This window comes from Chlorocebus sabaeus, chromosome 7 (genome assembly GCF_047675955.1).
Source record: "Chlorocebus sabaeus isolate Y175 chromosome 7, mChlSab1.0.hap1, whole genome shotgun sequence".
Lineage (NCBI taxonomy): Eukaryota > Metazoa > Chordata > Mammalia > Primates > Cercopithecidae > Chlorocebus > Chlorocebus sabaeus.
In genome coordinates, this window is record NC_132910.1 from 15,172,072 (window position 1) to 15,190,158 (window position 18,087).

The 18,087-nt window shown below is 40.9% G+C and overlaps 1 long non-coding RNA gene and 1 pseudogene across 1 annotated transcript; one reads left to right on the forward strand and one right to left on the reverse strand.

The window, feature by feature from the left end:
- Positions 1-2,621: 2,621 nt before the first annotated feature.
- On the forward strand, positions 2,622-16,928 carry LOC140711989 (uncharacterized). The gene is made up of 2 exons (XR_012093345.1): positions 2,622-2,698; positions 16,772-16,928. It is a non-coding gene; the product is annotated as an uncharacterized lncRNA (long non-coding RNA).
- Positions 6,863-7,726, reverse strand: LOC119621072 (mortality factor 4-like protein 2; annotated as a pseudogene).
- Positions 16,929-18,087: the final 1,159 nt, after the last annotated feature.

Here is an 18,087-nt window from a genome sequence, read left to right on the forward strand (position 1 = left end):
ACTAAAATAAGAGCCATCCTTTATAATTTTTAGGAGTTCAGCCCTTCTGGTTTTTGATCTTGGTTATCTACAAAAATCACTTGGAGGGCTTTATAAAAATACTGATTACCTAAGAGATTTCGATTTAATGATGTGAGGCTGGAACACGGCCGGGTGGAGGTGAAGGGAGAGACAGGAGACAACCAGAAATCTGCATGCGGTTCTGATGTAGTTGAGAAATAAACGATAAATCCTGCCCCCTACGCCCTCCTATCATGGAATCTGAAGAGAGCAATTTAACTTCTTTGAGCCTTACCTGGTCATCTGATAGTTGGAAAGTGTATATTGAGCGCCTACTATATACCCCAGGCTGCGCGCCAGGGAATTCAGTAGCACAAGACCCGCACCCGGGGAGTTTCCAGGTTAAGCAAGTCAACAAATTAACTCGGAGCTGGTGAGTTAAAAAGGTCGTGTGAATAGGAAAGAAAAGCTCAAGGGGCTCTGGGTGATGATAAAACCGAAGCTTGAAGTGACATTTAAACGGAGACCTACAAGATGTACGGGTGTTGGCCTGGGAAAGAGGGATGGGGAATGCGTTCCGGGCCACCTAAGGGTGCTCAAGGGAGCCTCGGAGAGTTTTTCTTGGTTAATTGCAAAAACTGAAAGGAGACCAAGGAAAGTGGAGAAAGAATTTCAGTTTCTGCATCTGTAAAATAGAGAAAATGCCGCCGTCTTCGAGTTTTTTGTGAGGAATTAAGGACTGCCTAACACCGGGCCTGGTGCCTGGTAAGGCTCGTGGCTTCTCTTCCTGGTTTTATTATCAGGGACCTGCAGCTCCATGGGCTCTTGAAGCTTGTAAATTAGGTATCAGAGTCCCTGGGCTTGGCAACCAGGAGCCAAGAAACCGCTGCACAATCATCTGTCCGTCCCCCCGCGCCTTTTCCGGGCCGAATGTTGCTCTCTAAGGCTCCTCCACAGCCTGGCGCTCACACCCTGAAGGCACCCAGTGTGGGGTTTTTCTAGCCTTTGGTTTCTGGACATACCTGCGTTCAGCAGCTACATTAACCTCGCCTGCTAGGGGAACCTCGCTACTCCTTGCCTGCATCAAAGGCTCTGGCTTCCTGGCCGCCCCACTTGGGACTGCGCTCTACACTTCGAAACGTTCCTATGATCGTAGAAACCTCCCAGCTTTGCTGCACACCGACCTGCTTTGCATAGGAGGAAAACAGTCGCCATTCGAGTATATGACAATACTCGTAGCTACATTTTTTCCCGAGCTCTCACTATGTGGCAGTTCCTGAACCAAGAGCCTTGCCTGCTTGACCTCATTTAATCCGCACAACAGCCCTCCCAGATAAAATGCCATTATTTTCTCCGAATTATGTTTGCGGAGAACCCTATTTGACCTATTGAAGTTCAAAGACTAAACCAAGGTCACACAGCTAGTGATGGCAGAGCGTCTTAGGCACTAAGCAATACTAACCACCTAATAACACCTAGCATTTATTGAACACCTACTCTATGCCTGGCAGTAGGTTAAGACTTTAATGCCTCCTTTCTTTCTCACAGCAACCCTGTGAGGTAGGTGCTTTTATTACTTCCTTATTTGTTGGCTGTCCATTTGTTAGTGTGGTTTTCCTATATATTAAAAGTTCTGATGGCCAGTCCAATGTCGCCCATATGACAGAAAGGGCACGGACTGAAATTAGAATAAGGACAGGGAACATGATTGTTTTTATTCAACTGTGTCCAGAACACAGTAACCGCTGAAAAACATTCGGAGTGGATGAAATCAGTATTTTATTATTTAATTCAAAAGCCCTCACCATAATCAATCTATGTGCTTGTTGACTGCAAACTGCTCCTGGGCAGAAACTGGGTCTGTTTTATGTATTCACCAGTGTATGCCAAACGTCCAGCCCAGAGGTAACACATATTAGGATGGCAATTAATATTTGTTGAATGAATGATTCCTTATTTCAGATAGGAAAAGGAGGCTCTGAAACACGGTAACCTGGCCAAGTTCACATAGCAAGTAGCAGAGGGAGAATACCAACCATAGTTTCTAACGCTGAGTCCCTTTTTCAGCCTCCTGAGCTGTGTCCCCGGGGCATAGGGACAGGGCGCGGGAATCCGGTGCTGCGCGGCTAGGGACGGTAGTAAGTCCGTCCTCACTTGCCCCGGTCCCACACCTGGGCGAGGCCAAGGGAGGCAGAAGAAATGAGAGGCTGGAGAAGCCGCTCCGAGGAAGAGGGTAAACAAACAGGTTCTGGGGCTGCGCAAGGCGCTCTCTGAGCGACAGCTCTACCCGGCGCTCTTGCTCCCACGGCTCTAGAACCGCAACCTACTCCTTTCCTCCAGTCTCGGTCTCCCTGGGTCTCCGCCACTCTCTCTTCCTGGCTAACTTATTTCTCACTGGGTAACCAAGGAAATCTAAGCTATCGCACTGACCCCACAGCCTCAAAACAAGCCCATCTGCAAAGGCCACCAAACACCAAACACCCGCGCCCACACCCGGTACAGCGTACTCTCCGCAACGGATGCGCATGCGCGAGTGAGGCGGCCGAGTTCGCGTGTGAGTCTGTGCGCATGCCTGAGTGTAACTGGGTAGGGTGTCCTCGAGTGTGTCTGAGCGCAAGCGCGTGTAAAGAGCGAAGGAGAGGTGGGGGCGAGTGTGTATGAGCGCGAGCATGAGTGTGCTGTCGATAATGAGATTAAGGTACGTGGGCGTGATGGCGTGTGAAGAGGTGAAAAATGAATTAGAATGAGGGCAGGGAATGAGATTTTCTTTTCTTTTTAAAAATTATTTCAATAGTTTTTTGGGGGAACAGGTGGTGTTAGGTTACATGGACAGGTTTTTTAGTAGTGATTTCTGAGATTTTGGTGCACCCATCACCCGACTAGTGTGCACTGTACCCAATGTGTGGTCTTTGATCCCTGTGCGCGTAGCTGTGTGAGTGAAGCGTGTGTTTGGGAGCATGGGTGTGTGTGAATATATGAGTGTGTGAATGTGTGACTGTGAGGAATACGAGAAACTGGGGGTGTGCACAGGGTGAGTGGGGTGTGAATGAGAGTGTGAGAACGTGCGTAGTGAGAGCATGAGTGTGTCTGCGTGTGCCCGGCCTCTCGAGCCCCGCCTCCCGGCTAGGAACGCCTTCCTCTCGGTGAGGTGCGCAGTGGGCCGCAGACCCGCTCTGCCGGTATTGGAGCCTGGCGTGGGCTGGGGCTTGAAACTGGCGTCACTCAGCGAGCCAGAAAGGAGTGGGCGGGAGTGTCTGGGGAGTGCGCTGTCTCCCCATATAGAAGCCTGGACACGCTAAGTAGGAGGGGCTCTGGTAGTATTGCCTCGATGTCCTCCCTTTCACCTGCCCCCAGTATTGCTTACCCACCTGTGGATCATCTTTATGTTCATGAACTCAGGGAGCATCCATAGTGTGCCTATGGTATGCCAGGCTCTACTTGGGCTTGGGAAACCATGAGAACAAGATAGCTTAGATCTCATTCGTTTTGGAACTTCCACAGGGCCTTTTGTGAATGTGTAACCAGCTTGCAAAATGCCAGTCATACACAAGTTTTGGTGCCTCTCTCCTCAAGCAGAGGAGCATGGAGATTATGAGACAATGACGGTAATAAGATGATGCATTGAAATCAGTGCAATCCATTTCATCTCCAACCCAACCTCACTCTTTCACTGCGCCACTGAGCTTGGGATTGGGTTTAGGAGGTCCTGGATGTGAATCCACCTTCTCTCTGACCATGGAAATAATAATGACCCGCTTCTCACAGGATGGTTGTGAGCATTAAATGAGTTAAGTCATGACATCTCTTGGAACAATTCCTTGCATATACTTAGCACTCAGTATACAAACTATGATGATGTTGATGTGTGATGACGTTCCCTGAGTCTGATGGAATGTTGTGAGGAAAGAAGGAGGATGTGTTTGTGAGCTACAAAGTTTAAGGGATTATTTCTGGATTTAAATTAAATTAGGCCAAAATTAAATTAGGCTAAAAATACAAAAATTAGCCAGCATGGTGGTACACACCTGTAGCCCCAGCTACTTGGGAGGCTGAGACAGGAGACTTCTTGAACCTGAGAGGTGGAGGTTGCAGTGAGCCGAGATTGCACCACTGCACTTCAGCCTGGGCCACAGAGCGAAACTTCATCTAAAAAAAAAAAAATGTATATAATAAATTAATTAAATTGTGTATAATTTATACAGATTGAGTATCATTTATCAGAAATGCTGGGGACCAGATGTGTCTGAAGATTTTGGATTTTTTCTGGTTTTGGAATATTTGCATGTATATAATGAGATATCTTGGAAGGGGACCCAAGTCTAAACACAACATTCGTTTATATTTCATATACAGCTTATTCAGTGTACATAGCCTAAAGATGTTTTATACAATATTTTAAATAATTTTTTGCATGAAGCAGTATGTTTTAAGTACTTGTATGTGGAATTTTCCACTTGTGATATCATGTTGGTGCTCAAAAAGTTGCAAATGTTGAATACTCAGCCTGTATTACATTCTCCTCTAGCATCTGGCTAGTATTATAGTATCAGATACTCCATCTTCCTCCTTTACTGTGACTTCTTTTCTTCTACCAGTGTTATCAAAAGTGCTGTTACCAAGGGAAATAAAAATGCAGCAAGAACTTTTAGGAGCTGAATATTCTTTTAGGCAGCTTTGGAAGCCTTTTTAGTCCTGTTAAAATGGAAGGGAGTATTTTCACAGTGGCACAAAATGAATGCTGTAATTTAACCTTGTGAGCAAAATTTCTGATTAAATATGACATAGGAGATATGTTTCCCGATTAGTCATGTACCTACCTGGAACAAAGTATTGTGTAAACAATTGCAACATATGCTTATTTTTATTTTAGAGAAGCTGACTTATTAAAAACATTTTTTGATATTTTGATCAAATATGTTGATCACTATGTATAGTACATATATATATAGTGCATATATATGTATATATATATGGAGTGTAGTGGTGGGATCATAGCTCACTGCAGCCTTGAACTCCTAGGCTCAAGCCGATCACAATATAATTTTGTTTAAAACCAAAAGGAACATTTTTAAAGATTGGATTTCATTATTGAGATGTTTTCCCAAGTAAAAAAAAAGTATCAAAAAGAAGGCTTGAAAGATTGGAGAATTGATTGCCGATCTAGGTTCTTGAATTTAACAGCGAGAAAGGAATTCTGTCCTTATGTAACTGACCTATCTCATGTTATAACTAGGGAAACTGAGGTCTCGAGGGATGAAATTGTCTTAGTGGTCAGTCTCTCCTACAGTCACCAAATAGGACCATATCAGCTTTGTTCCTCTACCTCCAGTTTTATACACGTGTAGGAAGATTCCCTGGAAACTAGAAGAGAAGGTACAGGAGTTCCAGGTTTCTGCATTATCCGCAGGTCTCTGCTGCTGGCACCTCCATCTTCTGATGACTCCTGCCCAAATCCTTTTAATCTTCTGTGACTCCTCTCTTGCTCTTTCTCTAATCCTGTACATTTAACCCATCACAAAGTCCTGATGGCTTTATCTTCAGATGCAACTGGAAACTGACCACTTCTCCACATTCCAACCGCTATCACAGGGGTCCAAGCCATCACCACTGCATAGTGATGACTGGGTTCATTCTTCCTGTACTTGCCTTTACAATCTGTTCTCAACAGAGCAGCCAGAAGGATCCTTGTGAAATAGAAATCTGATCAGGTCAAATCAAGAACAAAAGGCTCTCCATGATCCCACCATGGCTATCTCTGACCACTCCAACCACTGGCCTACTTGGTCCCTCTGTTTTCCTTGCTGGTCTGGCCCTTTCTGGCCTTCCCCTCTGTTGAGAACTTTTCCCCTACAAGCCCACACATGTCTTACTTCGTCACCTTTAGGTCTTTCCTCCAAAGGCACTTTCTTATTGTTTCTTTTTTCTTTTTTCTTTCTTTTTTTGCTTTGAAATTTAGAAATAAATTTTAAGATCTGAAATGTAATTCCTATTATATTTGTAATTTGTATTCACACACTCATATATTCACACACACCCATGCTCCCAAACACCTACATGCTTCACTCACACAGCTATGCTGACAGGGATCAAAGACCACACATTGGGTACAGTGCACACTGCTCGGGTGATGGGTGCACCAAAATCTCAGATGAAAGGAATTCGTAATAGGAAATGTAATATCAACTTTTCCAGAAAACTGTGGTTTACACAATAATGCATTGCCTCTATTGTGTTACAACGTGCATTAGAGTCAAATACAAAAACCATGAAACAAACCACCATCCTTCAACAATTTGAGCAAAGATAGAATATATATGGAGTGCAGTGGTGGGATCATAGCTCATTGCAGCCTTGAACTCCTAGGCTCAAGCCAATCACATATTGTTGATACTAAAGAACAACATAGTTGGATTTGCAGAGGATGAGCTATTTTACTTCAAGCACCATTAAAAAAAAAAAAAAAAGAACAAATGCATGGGTTTTTGGGTATATACATTAAATTGAACCTTTGGCACTAGGAGTCAGGGCATTTTGTCATGTAGCATTAACACATATTAGAAAATTGTGTAGTGTCAAAGGGGTAGAACCACCAGCATTCAAGCAGTGTTGTCAACTAGGCAATAAAGTGTTCTGCTGAATGTTTCTTCTTTGTTCTAATTACTGCATATCTGGTAGCAGCTTTGAAATGAGAAAAGGAACTTACACTCCTTTTATTTTCTGTTTAAAACAGAACAGAAAACAAACTGAAACTTAAGCCCCGTTATACATTAACAATGTTAAAGAACATCAATTTTACATGAAAAAGACTAAGATCAAAAATTGTTTCCAGATCTCAGGCAAATAACAGTGAGTTGTCTATAGACTAGCACAGGGCTTTGTGATAGTACTTAGCAGAAGCTACTTTGTCATCACCGCCAGTAAACATGGATGCAGAATTCTTTGCCAGATATTTTAGGAAATCATGCAAATAGCCCAACAATGACGCAAGGCTCTTCTCGTCAAGGGATGTATAGGCCAACATTTCTCCAACTGTTACAAATAACCTCAGTAGGTATGTGCTCCTTAAACCTGAGACACAGGAACATCGGGGTGAGCCAAGAGGATTTCCGCATACTGGGGCCTCTCAAATTTGTAGAGCACCTAAGTGTGTAACATCACGTCGAAATATTCTTTTATTCTTGCCTCAACTTCATTAACTGCCTATGCCTTATTATCAATGTTTCCCTGTGATTTTTTGCAATTTGCATACTCCTTTAGAATTGCATCTACATTTTGCTTAGCGGGAAGTTAAAACAGCTGCTTCTGCTTGGTAACCAAGTCCCAGTTCCTAACGAGCCATGGTTTCGATTCTTCAGGCATCTTCACTTTAACTTCCATTCTGTTCTTAAATGTATCCTCTCTTTCAACAGTGAGGTCTGCCCAGGCTCTTTCCTTCCTTGGGTTCTAAGGTGCTTTGCTGGTACTGCCCCCATATCTGTTTCCAGGAGTCCTCTGTTTGTTCTTTCTGGTCTTCCTCATGGATCCTGAAGTGAGGAAGTTCTCTGCAGAGTGACCGTCCATATTCCTGGGAGAGGTGGTTCAAGATTTTTCTGCTGTGGACCAGCTGCCTTCTTTCCTGAGGAAGCCCCTCTCATCTCTGCATGTTGCTTCTAGTTGGTTTTTTGAAGTTGTCTTCTTCTGCAGATTGTTGTCCACAAGTTTGAGAACCCGGCTTTCTAGAACTCATTCAATCCTGTTTTTATTCCAACCAACAATCTTTCTTCTTCCCAAGAACTCCTAGGGATTTCCCAGATGGAATCTTATAGATCTTATAGGATGGTCTAGAAGGATGAAGTGGGAGATACAATCCAAGATTCTGTAATCAGAGGTTTCTACAGTCAGGATCAGATCTCCTGAGCCTTACTATACAGCAAACTTAGCTTTTCTGAATGGTGACCTGAAATGAGAATCTAGATCTTTTTAGTAGTCGCTTTATCACTCTTTTTAAAATATCAAATCCACTATTGTGCCCTCTGCACTCCCAATCCCTTTTCCATGCTCTATTTTTTTCTCCCATAACAGTCATCACTTTCCAATTATATGCTACATTATATCCTGTGTTTATGTTTATTGTCTCAATCTCCCTGTTAGAATGGAAGCTCCTGCAGGATATTTATGTCTGCTGGGGTCATTGAGAACAACCACCCTATGAGAAGAGGGCCATTATTATTTCAAAGAGAGGGTGAATTCACATCCAGGACCTCCTAAACCGAACACCAAACTCAATGATGCAGTGGAAAGGTGAGGTTGGGATGGAGATGAAATGGATTTGCACTGATTTCAATGCATCATCTTATTACTATCATCATCTGTCTCATAATCTTCTCCATGCCCCTCCGCTTGAGGGTAGAGCCCAAACTTGTGTATGACCAACATTTTACAAGCTGGTTGCACATGAATCAAATGCCTAGTGGAAGCTCCAAAATGAATGAGATCTAAGCTATCTTGTTTTCATGGTTTCCTAAGCATCTAAAGCAGAACCTGGCATAGGAGATGCTCAATAATTGATGAAGGATTGAAAGAAGAATATCTGTGTTCTAGGTGGATGCTTCCCCACCATTCTATTTTACCTGTACATAGGACTACAGTTTATAAAGACTCAAACCAGTTATGTCATTGGGTCAGCACAATTACTTAAGCTAGATAGGACTTTTTGTGGTTTTCTTTTAACCATTATTTCCACAATAAGATATTGAGAGATTAAAGGACTTGCCAAAATCAGATCCTGGATTTAGACTTGCAATCAAAGTATCTTTTTTTTTTTTTTTTTTTTTTTTTTTTTGGTGGGAGACAAGTTCCCTTTCCAGACCTCCTGGCTAAATGAGGAAAACTAATAAGTTACTGTATTTGCTGTGGATGCTTCTAAATCCAGTAGCCCTGAGATTAGGGCTAAGGTTCTCCCTCCACTGTTGACCTGTGGAATTCTGTAGCTGCTCACATCACAGCTACATGAGTGGTTTTTGGGAAACACACCATAATGGCCACATCCTCTTGTTTTTATAATTTACACGGGGTTGAAAACAAGAGATATTGTCTTGTTGATAGCTAGAGCTCATTTGGAGTCTGCCCTGAATCTCTGGATTTGGCTCAATGCCCTTCCTCATCTGACTTCTCTGGGCAAACCAACTACTCTCTTAGTATTGTATTACTCTGTTTGGATTCTCTGTCAGTCCATCAGATTTAGCTGATGACCTCATTGACTGAAAATTGATTGAGCAAGACAGTGTCCCTAATTCTCTATGCATACACAGCACCATTGTCTTCCACAGATATTTCATAATAATTGGCATCCCTCTACAAGATCATTGGTATCTCAATAATTAAAATCAATAGCTGTTGGTAAGGCAATAATTTATCATAGCAATCTACAAAAGTGGTAAAAAGGTAATATAATTCAGAAGATGGATGGAAATAAAAAATTACCAATTCTGAACAGGTTTTTAAAGATAATACTTGTTCCTTAAGGACATTCATATTTAATAAAATAAAAGAGTTATTTCCTTATTATCATTTGAATGACATAAATGGTTACTTTTTTATGTGAGTGGGGAAAATATAGCACTTAAACATTTTGAGATAAGGAGTGGAACACTTTATAAAATAACAATTCAGTGTTCAGTTTTTCACAGATTTTGTCTCTATGCTACCTGTTTGATTTTTTTTTTTTTTTTTTTTTTTTTTTTTTTTTTGAGACAGAGCAAGACTCTGTCTCCCAGGCTGGAGTTTAGTGGCACAATCTTGGCTCACTGCAACTTTCACCTCCTGGGTTCAAGTGATTCTCATGTGTCAGCCTCCAGAGTAGCTGAGATTGCAGGTATATAACACCACGCCTGGCTAATTTTTTATATTTTCAGTAGAGATGGGGTTTCACCATATTGGCCAGGTTGGTTTCAAACTCCTGGCCTCAAGTGATCTGCCTGCCTTGGCCTCCCACAGTACTGGCATTACAGGTGTGAGCCACTGTGCTTAGCCTGTTAGAATTTAATAGTTCTCAGTTGTACACTATTTCCCTATTCTGGGTGCTCTAAAGCATCAGTGACAATAATTATGAATGTAGAAGGTGCACTGGTAGCCAAAGTTAACTACTTCGTTGCTGTTCGTGAGAGGGGTTTTTACCTGTGCTTTCTTCTTCTTCTTCTTCTTCTTCTTCTTCTTCTTCTTCTTCTTCTTCTTCTTCTTCTTCTTCTTCTTCTTCTTCTTTTTTTCCTTTTTCTGAGATCAGACAAGTTAGTTAGATTCCAAACAATATGGACCTAATATAATCACAATACCGTTTAAAGTGGCCACAGAATGACCCTTACCCAGACAGGACTCTTAGTGTATTTAGCTGTCAACAAAATATAAAACTTATGAGAATAATGGCTACTTTTAAATATAAGGCCTACATCATATTGTTAGAGGAACTTCTGGAAATAGGAGACAGTTGCTATTAAAATTCAGTTTATTTTAATTCACCATTATTTACTGAGTGCCTACATATGTTAGGTGCTAGGGCTACAAAGATGACTAGACCCTGGGCCGGGCACAGTGGCACACCTAAGCACAGCCATCAGTGAATTCAAATAAGTGATAGTGGCATGCAACAATCTGTGGAACCATGGAGGAGACATCTGTTCTTTCTTCCTGCTGGCATCATGGACTCTGAGACTGAATCTTGAACTATTTCTAGGAGATGCTCAGAGTAAAAACAACAACAGCAGGAGAAGAGACTTCTAGGCCAAAGTTTCATGAGTGAGCACAGTCCCAGAGGATGGATATGCATTAAGTAGGTTTAGGTGGAATAGCTGCATGTAGGAGACAGAAGCAGGAAGGGCTGCTTAGTAGCAGAAAGCAAAGGGTGTGAGTGGCAGGTGAAGAAGTATGAAGACCTCTGTAGTAAGATAAAGGGTCTTTGAAGGATGCTAAGCAGAAAATTGAAATGATTATATTGTAATCATTGTAAAGGATGGGATTGGAAGAGAGAGAAACCAGAGACAGTTAGTGTGCAGTACCAAACTCCAGACTTGAAATGATAAATGTCACATTAATCAGTGGTGGTGGGAATGGAGAGGAGAGAATAAATTCAAGAGTAATTTGGAAGATAGCACCAATGAGCCTTGGTTACTAATTAGACAGGACAGGGGTACAGAAAGGCAAATGGGTCAGTGGGGATTTGGGTTTCTAGGTCAGGTGTCTGTATTGAAGATGATTGTGTTAAGAAATATAGTGGTTACCGATGAAAGATAAGCAGTTTTTTGTTGTTTCAGATGAGACTGTAGATAGAGTGAGTGGAACAGAAGAAGATAAAGTATTTGGTTATAAACATTTTGAGTTTTAAGTGCTGTAAAAATAGCCAAGAGGAAATTTTTGATGTAGAGTAGCAGTTGGAAATATGGATCTGAATTTAACAGAAATTGAGATTGGAACTGGGCATGGTGGCTCATGCCTGTAATCCCAGCACTTTGGGAGGCCGAGGTGGGTGGATCACCTGAGGTCAGGGGTTCGAGACCAGCCTGACTAACATAGTGAAACCCGTCTCTACTAAAAATACAAAATTAGCTGGGTATGGTGGCACATCCCTGTAATCCCAGCTGCTTGGTTGGCTGAGGCAGGAGAATTGCTTAAACCCAGGAGGCAGAGGTTGCAGTGAGCCAAGATCACTCCAGCCTGGGCAATAGCGCAAGACTCAGTCTCAAAAAAAAAAAAAAAAAAAAAAACCAAAAAAAAAGAAAAAATAAAAAAACATTGAGAGTGGAGGTACAAATGGCATCAGCCTATATTATTTAAAGCATGTATAATATTTGAAGCAATATGATAAGATGAAATTGCCCAGGGTTGGGGTTATGGTTAGGATGGTGGTCAGGAAAGTCATTGTTTTGGTGTAGTACTTAGAGTCGTTTGAACATACTATGTGATATATTTGTTGGATGCTGAGTCTCTTCTACAGTCTCACTTCCCTCCTCTCAGGACTTGTATAATCTTTGGTGAATCTATCTAGGGATAATCCAGTACTTACCACTTGACAGTAGAACTGGAATACACATGGGAAACCAAATTAAGGTTGTAATACAGCATGTTTTAAATATAGGATTGGATTTAGAAAGGATTGGTATGAATATGAGATTAGAGTTACAAATAGCCCTGACCACCAGATGACTTGAAAAGGTGCCTGAGTACTCTTTCCTCATCCCTCCTATCTAATAGAAACAGAGTGGAGTAGGGAAATCCTGATGGAGGGTTCAGAAACCCTGCCTTCTTTTCTTTCCAAAAGACTTTCTTTTCCATGTAGACCGTAGATGTTTTCTGACTGAGTCAACTTTATATCCCCAAGGTCTGTTGACATTTAACATGCCAAAGATCCATGGAGTGGAGCAGCCAGATGTTTAGGGCCTGGTCCTGGCCTATTACCATGAGCATTGCTCAGATTCCCAGTCTGAGTCAGAATCCTGAGTGACAGATCACAGGATGTTTGTGTTTTCTGAAGGACTTAAAGGGCTTGCAAAATGTTCTGTCTTATGCACCTCCAGAGAGAAGATTGCTCGTCTTTGAGATCCACGTAGATGGAAAAAGAAAGGAAAAATGGTGTATCAGTGCACAAAATCATATACAGTATCACCAATCATCATTAGCTACCACTCTTGATTTTCCATCTGTCACTTCCTTACCTATCTAATGCCCTCATCCCATTACGTTCTGCATTAACCTTTTTGCTTCAACCAGGCTAGCTTGTTTGTGATCCATGGCACACATAGTTATCTTACCATATGTGGGGCTTCCCATTGACGCCTTTCTCCACTTCTACCTTTTCTCAATCATCTGTTTTTCTTCTTTAAATTGCTATTCAAAACTATAGCTTCTCCACAAAACATTTGTTTCCTAATGGTAAAAACTTAGGCTGGGTGCCATGGCTCACACCTATAATCCTAGCACTTTGGGAGGGCTAGGCAGGAGGCTCACTTAAGACCAGGAGTTCGAGACCATCTTGGGCACAAGAGTGAGACCTCATCTCTAAAAACTGCAACAACAACAGCAACAGCAAACCCAAAACAAACACATGAAATCATCCCAAATTCCCCAATGATTTCCTATATGGCAATTAAAGTTTTATCTCCCCATAGATATTATACCAAAGGTTTAATTTATACTCATTTGGGTATAAAGTACTTATTTATACATGCCTAGGGCAGATTCCTAATATTTCCATAGCAGTATGTTACAGAGTAGCCCTCACTTAGAGAGGTAGATGAGTAGAATAGAGTATTTGACTATATCAAATTGAAGTTTCTTAGATGATGAGAATAATGGTAATAAAAAGTATCATTCATCAAGTGTCTGTCATGCCAGACACTCTACTAAGCATTTTTTAATGTTATTACATTGAACTATGACAATAAAGAGTGAGAAGAGTATCATGCCCATCTTATAGATTAGAAAACAAAGATTCAAACAAGTAATTTGAAGCCAGGCACAGTGGTGTGTGCCTGTAGTCCTAGCTACTTGGGAGGCTAAGGCAGGAGGATCCCTTGAGCTCAGGAGTTCAAGGCCAGCCTGGATAACATAGTGAGACCCTGACTCTGAAAAAAGAAAAGAAAAAAATAAAGGAGTAATTTGCCCAAGGTCTTAATTTATAGGCAGTGGAACCTGGATTCAAACCTAAGCCTTTTTTTCCCCAGCTTTTTGAGGTATTTATCAAATAAAATTTATAAATATTTAAATTGATTGACAAATAAAAATTGTATATATTTAAGGTATATATGTGATGATTTAATATATATATACACATTGTGAAATGATTACCACAATCAAGCTAATTAACACATCCATTATCTGACGTAGTTACCATGTGTGGTAAGAATACTTAAGATCTACTCTGATAGCAAATTTCAAGTATACAATGCAGTATTAACCATTGTCACCATGCTATAGAGACCCCAGTACTCTTTTTTTGTTTTGTTTTGTTTTGTTTTCTGAGATGGAGTCTCACTCTGTAGTCCAAGCTGGAGTCCAGTGGTAGGATCTCAGCTCACTACAACCTCCACCTCCTGGGTTTAAATGATTCTCATACCTCAGCTTCCCAAGTAGCTGGGACTACAGGTGTGCACCACCACACCCAGCTAATTTTTTGTATTTTAGTAGAGATGGGGTTTCACCATGTTGCTCAGGTTGGTCTTGAACTCTTGATCTCAGGTGGTCCACCTGCCTCAGCCTCCAAAGTGCTGGGATTACAGGCATGAGCCACTGCTCCCAGCTGAAACCCCAGTACTCTTTAATCTAATAACAGAAAGTTTGTACCCTTGACCAACGTCTTCCCATCTCTTCCCCTTACTCTGCACCCCAAACCCCTGCCTCAGCTCCTGAAAACCGCTATTCTACTTTCTGCCTCTGTGAGTTCAGTTTTTTTAGATTCCACATATAAGTGAGATTGTATAGCATTTGTCTTTCTTTGTCTGGCTAATTTCACTTAGCATAATGTCCTCATTGTCACAAATGGTAGAATTTTCTTCTTTTTATGGCTGAATATATATCTATATACACACACACACACACACACATATATATGGTATATATACATACATACATTTGGGGTGTGTGTGTATATATATATACACACAAACACCAAATTTTCTTTATCCATTAACAGTGGATGAATACAATACTTAAGTTGATATCATAACTTGGCTAATGTGAATAGTGTTGTAGTAAACATGAGAATGCAGATATCTCTTTGAGATACTGATTTCATTTTGTTTGACTATACACACAGAAGTGGGATTGCTGGATCATACAGGAGTTCTATTTTTGATTTTTTGAGGAACTGCCATACTGTTTTTCATAATGGCTCTACCAATTCACACTTCCACCAACAGTGTATAAGGGTTCCCTTTACTCCATACCCTTGCCGACTCTCATCTTTTGTCTCTTGGATAATAGGCATTCTTTTTTAAAAAATTTTATTTTTTTAAAATTGTTTTTTGGTTTCTGAGACCTCTCAGGGATGAAAATATCATTCTAACAGGTGTGAAGTGATATCTCATTGTGGTTTTCACTTGCACTTACCTGATGATTAGTAATGCTGAGGACATTTTATATACCTGCTGGACATTGGTATACCTTCTTTGAAAAAATGTCTATTCTGGCCCTTTGCCTATCTTTATATCAAGTTTTTTGTCTTATGCTATTGAGTTGTATGAGTTATTTTTCTATATGAGAGACTAACCCCTTATCTGATATGTGATTTCTAAATATTGTCTTCTATTCCGTGGGTTTTCTTTTCATTTGTTGCTTGTCTTCTTTGCTGTGCAGAAGCTTTTCGATTTGATGCAGTGTACTACTTCATTATTTTTATTTCTATTGCCTGTGCTTTAGGTATCACATCCAAAAAATTCATTGCCAACAGCAATGTCAAGGAAAATTTCCCCTATGTTTTGTTCTAGGAATTTTGAGGTTTCAGACTTTAGCTTAAGTCTTTTTGCCGTGTTTGTTTGTTTGTTTTGTGGAGACAGTCTCCCTCTGTCACCCACACTGGAGTACAGTTGCACCATCTCGGCTCACTATAACCTCCGCCTCCTGGGTTCAAGTGATTTTTCTCCCTCAGCCTCTGGAGTAGCTAGGATTACAGGTGTGTGCCACCACGCTCAACTAGTTTTTTGTATTTTTAGTAGAGATGTGATTTCACCATGTTGGCCAGACTGGTCTCGAACCCCTGACCTCAAGTGATCCTCCCACCTCGGCCTCTCAAAGTGCTGGGATTAGAGGCATGAGCCATCGTGCCTGGCCTAGCTTAAGACTTTAAGCCATTTCTAGTTAATTTTTGTGTATATTATAAGATAAGCATCCAATTTTATTATTTTGTATGAGGATATCCAGGTTTTCCAACGCCATTTACTGATGACATTATTATTTCTCCATTGCATATCCTTGTCAAAGATTAGTTGACTGTATATGTGTATCAAGCCCATGTCTTTGAGACTGTGGCTCATAATCTTGACAGTATACTATGTTTTAGTATTCATTGTTTAAAGGACAGAAACGGTTTCTAGTATTTTCCTGATGTCTTTCCATTCCTCCTTGTATAGGGCTATGTGCTGAATGCTGCTCCCCCTTTTGCCCATTTTTTTTTTTTTAATTTTCAGAAGGGGCTTCCTTAGTGTTTTATGGATCCTCCCTCCCTTTGAGAACAAAGCTTGCTAATGTTCAGATAAAAGACTCTTCATTAGAAAATAGTTCTTTAGCTCAACCAATATTTATTGAGTGCTTACTATGTGTCTAACACTTCAAGGTACTAGGGAAAAGTAGTGAACAAAACAGAATAAGATTTCTCCTAATGGACTTACGCTTTAATGGTTCCTTACGTTAAGTTTTAGTGATAGTAAATGTCACTAGGCTGGTGTCTTCTCAATTGTATTCTCCAGGTTTGAAGTCTTCTCCATTTTCAAGACTGTGTTTGAATTAAGAGGTTATATAGGCCAATATTTCTCCAATATATTTATAATTCACATCAGTTAGTTGTTTCTATTGTGTTCATGTTTTATTTCAGTCTTGTAATTTTGGGGAAATTGACATTACTTCTGGCTCCAGAGGAGAACATGTGATCTAGGCTTAGCCAATCATTACACATTATACCTTCCACAATGATTGATTGGTTTGGTAAAGGGCATGTGACCTGAAAAGGTACAATAAAGCAAATTTTAGAACTTTTTGGGGGATATTTCAAGAACACTAATCCTCTCTTATGCTCTTGGATCTTCTGCAGTCATTTTGCAGAGAAGAGAGAAGAATCTGACACACAGATATAGAGCCTAGAGAATTGCAAAGAAATGGAGCTGGAGGCCTGATAATATCGCACCTTCCCTGTCCCACCTCTGGAGTTCAACCATCAGTGAAGCTAATAAATGCTTTTTGTTTATTGAGACAGTTGAATTGAGTTTCATTAATTGCAACTTGAAGCGCAGTAATTGACACAAACAAAAACCTTATTACTCTGCCCCCTTGCTTTTTCTAGAAGCATGTTAGATTTTTCTCAGAATAAATTCACATTGGAATGTGCTGATTTCGACAGTTGATAATTGTTAACCAATATCCCAGAGAGGATAGAATACGCGTCACTTTGACCAATATTTTTCTTTTTTTTTTTTTGAGACAGAGTCTCACTCTGTCACCCAGGCTGGAGTGCAATGGCACAGTCTCGGCTCACTGCAACCTCCGCCTCCCAGGTTGAAGTGATTCTCCAGCCTCAGCATCCCAAGTAGCTGGGACTACAGGCACGTGCCACAACACCCAGCTAATTTTTGTATTTTTTAGTAGAGACGGGGTTTCACTATGTTGGCCAGGGTGGTCTCGAACTCCTGACCTCGTGATCTACCCGCCTCGGCCTCCCAAAGTGCTGGGATTACAGGCATGAGCCACTGCATTGGGCTTATTTTTCCTGTTTTTAAGAAATATTTTTATATCTGTTGCTATGCAGTTTAAATGTGAAGACATTTTCTTAAACATTAATCTTCAAAATGTCTTTTGGTTTAAATTTAACAAAGTTTTCAGTGAGCAATTAAAACACCTTTGAGATATTAGTAAAAGAAATAAGAAAAAGAAAAAAGATCACTACGATTATGGTGAAAGGAAAGAAATAATGTATTTCAGGAGAAAGAGAATATAGGAAAAAATGGGACAAAAAGCAAAAGGATAAAAGTCAGTTTTCTAGGAGGGGAAGTTTTGTTGTTTGTTTGTTTGTTTTAAACAGAGTCTTGCACTGTCACCCAGGCTGGAGTGTGTGGTGGCTCAATCTCAGCTCACTGCAACCTCTGCCTTCCAGGTTCAAGCAATTCTCCTGCCTCAGCCTCCTAAGTAACTGGGATTACAGGCACCCACCACCATGCCCAGCTAATTTTTATATTTTTAGTAGAGGCGGGGTTTCACCATGTTGGCTAGGCTGGTCTGGAACTCCTCATCTCAAGTGATCTGCCCACCTCAGCCTCCCAAATTGCTAGGATTACAGGCATGGGCCACCGCACCCAGCTCTGTAAGGGGAAGTTTTAACACTAACTTGGAAAAGAAAGTACACAGTAAAATTTC